Source organism: Corvus kubaryi, unplaced genomic scaffold (assembly GCF_017639235.1).
Source record: "Corvus kubaryi isolate FWS band 111438036 unplaced genomic scaffold, C.kubaryi_AGA036_p1.0 37284, whole genome shotgun sequence".
In the NCBI taxonomy this organism is placed as follows: Eukaryota; Metazoa; Chordata; class Aves; order Passeriformes; family Corvidae; genus Corvus; species Corvus kubaryi.
In genome coordinates, this window is record NW_024581088.1 from 10,553,489 (window position 1) to 10,560,004 (window position 6,516).

General features: G+C 45.5%; 1 long non-coding RNA gene across 2 annotated transcripts in view; it reads right to left on the reverse strand.

The window, feature by feature from the left end:
* The window catches only part of LOC121663821, a 30,473-nt gene that overhangs the window by 22,652 nt on the left and 1,305 nt on the right, over positions 1-6,516 (reverse strand). Inside the window, exons 1-2 of one of the 2 annotated variants that reach the window (XR_006015768.1) lie at positions 5,473-6,378; positions 1,370-1,485 (exon numbers count right to left, since the gene is read on the reverse strand). This is a non-coding gene — a long non-coding RNA (uncharacterized LOC121663821). Of the gene's footprint in view, positions 1-1,369; positions 1,486-5,472; positions 6,379-6,516 lie in introns of those variants that run through there. The other variant, XR_006015767.1, reaches the window with a different exon arrangement.

Sequence of the window (6,516 nt, forward strand, 5' to 3'; positions counted from 1 at the left end):
TCACAGTCACCAAGAGATTTGCCACTGGTTTGGGAAAAGATTTTTTCCAATACTTGATAATATTATTTTTATGGTGACATTTACTGAAGCACAAATATAAACAGACTTCATAAACATGAATGAATAATGCTGGCATTGGAAATGTTCTAAGAAGTATTCAAGAGACATGAAATGATTTGCCCCAAAGAAGAGGAGTTCCTGAGAGGACAAAGTACAGGACATCACAGTGTACCAGTGTTAAGAATTTGTAACTTTTCCAAAAATGGACAGATATTCCTTCTTCCTTCCCTTTCCCTCCCTCTTTGGACTTACAGTTGCACCCAGAAGGGATTGACTGCAGCAGTGTTCGTGTTCATATACCACTGAACGAACCCTTTCACTGCCTCTGTCCTTTACAGTTTCCAAAGCTGCACTTCCCTGGGCAGCGGCTGCAGCGCCCCGAGAGCCACAACGAGCTCTGTCCCATGCTGTGTCTGTCTTCACTGTCTGACAAAAGTTTTAAATCTCAGGTTTTTTCTTCCATTTGCAATTTTCAGTACATTTACTAGAAAATACCTACTGCAACAGGTGATGTCTCTACGTTGTCCTCCTTCACAACCATTTAAGGCAATATTCATTATAGCTGTTCTCCAGAGAGAAGCCAGTGGTAAAAAGGCAAGCTAAGGTTCCTGTTTCCTGGTGCCATGTGCCATGAGGAGCAGCCCTGCAGTGTTTCATCATCAGCCAGCACCACACTGAATCACAGCATCACTAACATGTGTAATTGCTTGCAGAAAGGTTCAGTTTTAAGAATGTGTCAAACATATAATTTGATCAGGGCGTGTGAGTATCCATGCATGGGCTGGTGGTGGTGCATTCTTATGGCCGTGAATCACACGGCATTTGAGCCACCTACCTCCTCCTTGTAGGGAAGCTGCAATATTCTGTCCTGTTGGAAAGAAACCTGGACTAGCTTTCTAGAAGTTGATGGGGCTCTCAGCACACATCTGTTTCAACTTCTCAGCCTTCTAGTTAGACCAGTAATATTCAAGATGTTGCTGAGAAACAAGAGTTTCTAATCTAATAGAGAATTTATATTTTCTGGTAATAACAAATATTCTAAAATGTAAAAAATAAAGCATCGGTATGGCATTTACATCTCTGAATAGTTCTATTTGTTGTAAAATGTTGCTGTTTTTAATGGGGGGATACACTGTCAGTTTATTAAAGCTGGTGCAGGTTTGTCAGCTGAACGGATTGTTCTTTAGGAAAAGAGCGTTCATTTTGCTTTAAAAGGAAGTATTTCTGTTCAGCAATATATTGTTGTTTAGAACACATGTAAGATTAAAAGCCATCTTCCCCGTAGGTACTGATCAGGCTCCCTGCATACCTCAGCCTGTAGTTGCAAATCTCCCGTGCAGCATGTGCATAACTTCAGCAGCAAAATCCACCACCCCGCGGGAGAAGCAGCACCTCGGGCCGGAGTCAGCTCCACCCCCGCCGCACCTGCGGAGCACGGACAGAGGCTGTGTCACCACGACATGAGTGCAGTCAGTGGCTGCACTCCTTCCTTTGGCACAGCCCCAGCTACAGTCCCTGCACGACTTTTCCCATTTCCCACATCTATAAAGCAATCACATAACGAATAACATCCTTCTCCAGTATTCATGGATTATCTAAATAAAGATAATTTATCCCATAAAGTTGTGTTTGGAATGCTGCAGCACCCATGGGGCAGAGGCCACACATCCCCGATGTTTTACAGTATCTTGAACAACAGATTTGTGCCTTAAAAGCAGAATTTAAAGAGCTTCTAGTGACTCTGCAAGAACCAAGCCATACCTATGGCTAAAATGACTCAGAGGAAAGAAGAGCAAACTAGAAGCAAATTCTAGATTTCTGTGCGTTATATAGAAACAATAAAATTAGAAAGCACAAAGAATAACACAAGAACATCTTTTAACATTAGGCTGAGTGCAATAAAAACACCCCTTGATGATGATTATAGAAAAATCTACATATAATCTCTATACCCTATGATGATTCTATAAAATGCAAGCAATGTCACTTAGCATTGCTGGCAGTGCTTTAATACTGCAACTGAAAAGGAGTATAGTGAAAGGAATTTAGAAGGCGGGTGGATAGTGTCAGCAGTAACAACATACACATCACTATAATTAGCAATGGAATTTGAAGAACTAAAAAAGCAACACATTTGCTTTGTTTTTAACTGTGCTTTTGACTCAGCAGCACTGTCCATGATACACAGGGCAGAAAAGTTCATCTCATGCCTTTTAAAATACAAACCCATTAGAAGGAGAAATGCTGTGACCAGGGGTAAACACTTCAATGCAAAAAGGGTCCTGGAAGCCCCTCCAGAAGGCAGTTTAATCCAAATCTGGGATAATTGTGGATTAAGAATACACTGATGTTAGTTTGTGCTCCCCTCTTTCAATACTCCTGCCTCATGCTTGTTTGCTTTGGCCTATTTTCCCCAGCTTTTAGGTTATATCTGCTTGTTTTACTTCGATACAAATTTGGAAAGCAACCTGGTATCACTGCTTCTATCGAACAATGGTGGTTCCTTTTGTTTCACCCAAAGTGTGACTCTTACAGGTTACAAGTTTGAGTGGACAAGGGAGGCTGAGTACAACAAGGCTTGCGCTGGAGTCCATCAAACTGCTGAACTGCAGCTCAGCTGCAGCTGTGCAGCACATCTGGGAGAGCCAGGAGAAACGCATCCGATCCCAAATACCTGCACGGACCTTTGCAGCAGTGCTCTATGCATATCAGGTACTTATGCGCAAATTATCCTGGTTAGCTACAGGAGCCTAAAATGACCTAATCTGCATGTTCAGCTGCAGCATTAGCATGAGAACTGTGTGCAGCTTTTGCAGGCAAAAGTGAATGCTCCAATTAGATATAAAGGTGGATGCTTTATTATCTCTGCACTACTTTACCATCCTTTTAACTGAAATGTGCATGTTACTGGCCCTCACTGTAAGCCCATAAAAGCATTTTGAAGATATAAGGAGTAATTTCCTGAAGCTATTGAATAAAAGTTTTTAAGTAAGGATATTTATCCTTGAATAATATAATCCTCATAAATTTTAAAATTTTGGGAACAGAAAACATCTTATTGTTTGGCAATAAATACCTGCAATTGATACTCCTATGTTAAAAACTTTAACAAAGTTATTATAGGCAACACTTGTTTTTACGGTCTCACAGAAAAAGGTTATTTTTAACATCCCACTCACTGTATGGGGACGGAGAAGGTGAACATGAGGCTGAGCAGACACCAATTACAACCTCACAAAAACACGGAGGAACCAGCAGATAACCTGGGAACACCAAGGGACCAGGCCCACAGCTGCCAGGGAACGCTGCACCTCCAGAGTGAGCAGTCAGGTTTGGATAAGGGCCTGTCAGGGGACACCAGTGGAAACAGAACTTATAAGTGGCTGAAATGCCTCTTGTACCTGGACTTTCATCCTTTGGCTCTAGGAAAAGCAGTCGCTGAACTAACACGTGACTTTAAAGAAGGAACCATGTGAAAGCAATGTCCATCGGAATAGTATTGGACCATCAAAGACTATTGAATCAAGATACAGAAACACATGGTCATCAACAGTAGCATAAACTCTTCATAAGCTCTATGCGATCAGCAGTCCAGGTGAGATGCAGAATGGAATAAAAACAGGCATGGCGACTTTTAGCAGTAAAACAGGAACACTTGCTGAAAATTCAGTTTTCATTTCCTTTATACTAAATTAGAAAAGGGGCTCACTTCAGTGAAAAATTTTACTGCGACAGAGGAAGACTTTGCACAGGGCCAAGGTTCCCAACGCAGATACCTCAGAGACATGATTTGATTATCTTCTTTTTAATGCTATTGAGAATGTCACGTAGAGAGGGACACACTTACAGACTGCCCTCTTCCTTATGTTTATAATGTAGAGGAAAGGCCACATGAGTACTGGGAGCGGAATTTCTAAAACTTTTGCACCTAGAAAAACAATAAAGTGGAAAATTTGCAGTTCTAGAGTCTTGCTTGAATCACAGAGAAGTCACTATTCACTAGTGAACAAAAAGAAGAAAAAATGCTCATTTCTTGTGATTTATCCCAGTGACAGGGTTAATGACACAGGTAGACATGCCCATTGACTCATTAAATTGAATTGCAAGACACAGCTAGAAGTTAATTTTCCTTTGGTATGTGCTTAGGCACCTTGTAACGACTGTATTTATGTCACTGGAATTCAGTCCCGACCTAAAACTGCACTGATCTTTCAGTTCAAATCTGTGGAGGCATTTTCATGCAACTCTTTCTTTTCCAGAGCTCTGTGGCTGTAACAGCTCACATCTTTTGTAGGTCAGGCACCGCGACGGACGTGAAACATGTACATGAGCTGGTTGCAGTGGTACAGTCACTGCAGGTGCTTTGCTACACAAATATGTACACGCATAGAATATTAATGACAACTTTCATTCAGAGGCAACATATGAATTATCAATGAATCCAGTTTCCATGTTTAGCAGGAAGTGTGTGGAAAGGGTTGATGGAACGTTTGGGATCCTAATCTCAGCTGTAGTAGCCGTTGCTGCGTGTGCCACCCCAGATGGCAAAAACTCCCCTGGAGAAGCCTGGCTCACACTGCAGCAGAGCTGTGCAAGCGGCAAACAATGCCTTTAGGAATAGTCTGAAGAAAAACTGAAGTTGGGATCAGAAGGAGCTGTGTAATTTGGATCTGCCTGTCCCCACTGAGGCGCAGGGCCCGTGTTTGCTATTATCGACGTACATGGTGGCCATCAAGGAAATGGTCAAGAAAAATGGGCTCTGAGACTCCTCATGGTTCAGCTGTGCTGGCAGCTGGGACTTCTTTTCCATTCTAGTATCAAGCAACGATATTACAAGGAAGGCCAGATGTAAAAGGAGAATAAAATAGCAGTGTCCTAAACATCTTTGCAAAATTCCTTAATCCCTGCAAACCAGATATAATTTTTTGTGTAGATGTTAATTATCACTTGAATATGCACCCAAAATACTTGAAATATTAGAATTCTGAGGCTGTCAAAGCAGTTTTGCCTGCTTTGCAAGCAGGTGGAAGTAAAGCCAGGGTAATTTGGGCAACTATTTGAAAGCCTTTCCCTAAATTCCAGTCCCCTGTGTTTCTTATGTTGTCCGTGAAATAGCCCTGACAAGTGCCTGTGTGGTGTATGGGGTTTGCACAGCCCTTTCCATTGCTGTACAAAATAAACAAGAGCAAGTGAGGGCCCAAGGCCCAGCACAGGCAACACTGACACCAGCACCCTCAGGTGCCCTGGGTACAAACACAGAGGTGCATTATGCAACTGTTACATTAGTAATCTTCACTGCTACTCGCAGGAGTAACAGATAAGGCTGTACAGCTTTTGATTACACAATTTTTAGTGTCCCTTGAAGTTTTCTCCATTTTTTTGCTATCTAGATAATTTTCCACGTGGAATTACCTCTTCCCTCGGGTCAGCATTTCAGACAGCTGCGTGGCCCCAGTCTTGCTGCATTGCTGCCACGCTGCCTGTGCTGGAGGTGGCTGTGGTCACTGTCCCTGGGGCTGCGGGGCTCTGGGATTCCCGGCCAGCAGCAGGTTCCCTGCCTGTGGCCTCTACCAGCGCAGCTGTAGTGCTCACCACGATGGGCTGTGCAGAGCTCCTGGGCAAGCACTGCTGTCCCTGACACTGCGACCACTGGGATTCAAAACAACAAACTGGTGGGAGAACTCTGCTGACAGAGCTGCCTGGCTGTGTTGGTCAAGCAGGAGCTGAGAGAGGCAGTGCCAAGACTCTCCGGGACTCTCCTGTGCCACCTCTTGTGAGCGCATGGGTCAAAGCAGCAGTGGTCTGTGCCTCAGTTTACCACCACGAACCACCTTTTTGAGATATTAAACAAAGGACATTTTGAGATTTAACTATGCAAACATTCAGTTCCCACTGCTCCCGTCACAAGGAGGTGATGGACACAAAAGATCTGAACGTTTCTCTCAACTCTGGTGACTCCAGATCTGCGGGACAAGGTCACTCAACAAAACAAAGCTGTCCCGGGACGGGATTCCTAGGAAGGGACACTCGGAAGGCACTAGAGCGCCCGGTGCCTGTGGGAGGCCGAGATCGATGTGGGTGTATCCGCTGTGCCTCGTCTTCCCGGTGCTCGGTGGCACTCGGCATGCCCGGTGCCGGCGTGCCCAGTGTCACTGCTGCCGTGCCCGGTGTTTTCCCGGTGTGCCTGATCTTCGTGGCATGTGCCCGGTACTCGCGGTGTGTTCCCGGGAAGCGCCCCTTATTCCGGGGGCTCCCGGTGTCCCCGCGCCGCCCCCTCAGGCGGGCAGGCGCGCAGTGCACGCCGGGAGGAGCGCGCGGCACGCCGGGACACGCACCCCGCGCCTCGGCCGCCCAAGATGGCGGAGGGCGGCCGTCCCCGCCCCCGGCCGCGCATGCGCAGCGCCGCGGCGGCCGCGCCGCTCCCGCCCTCCCTCCCGGCGGCCGCGGCGCCTCTGA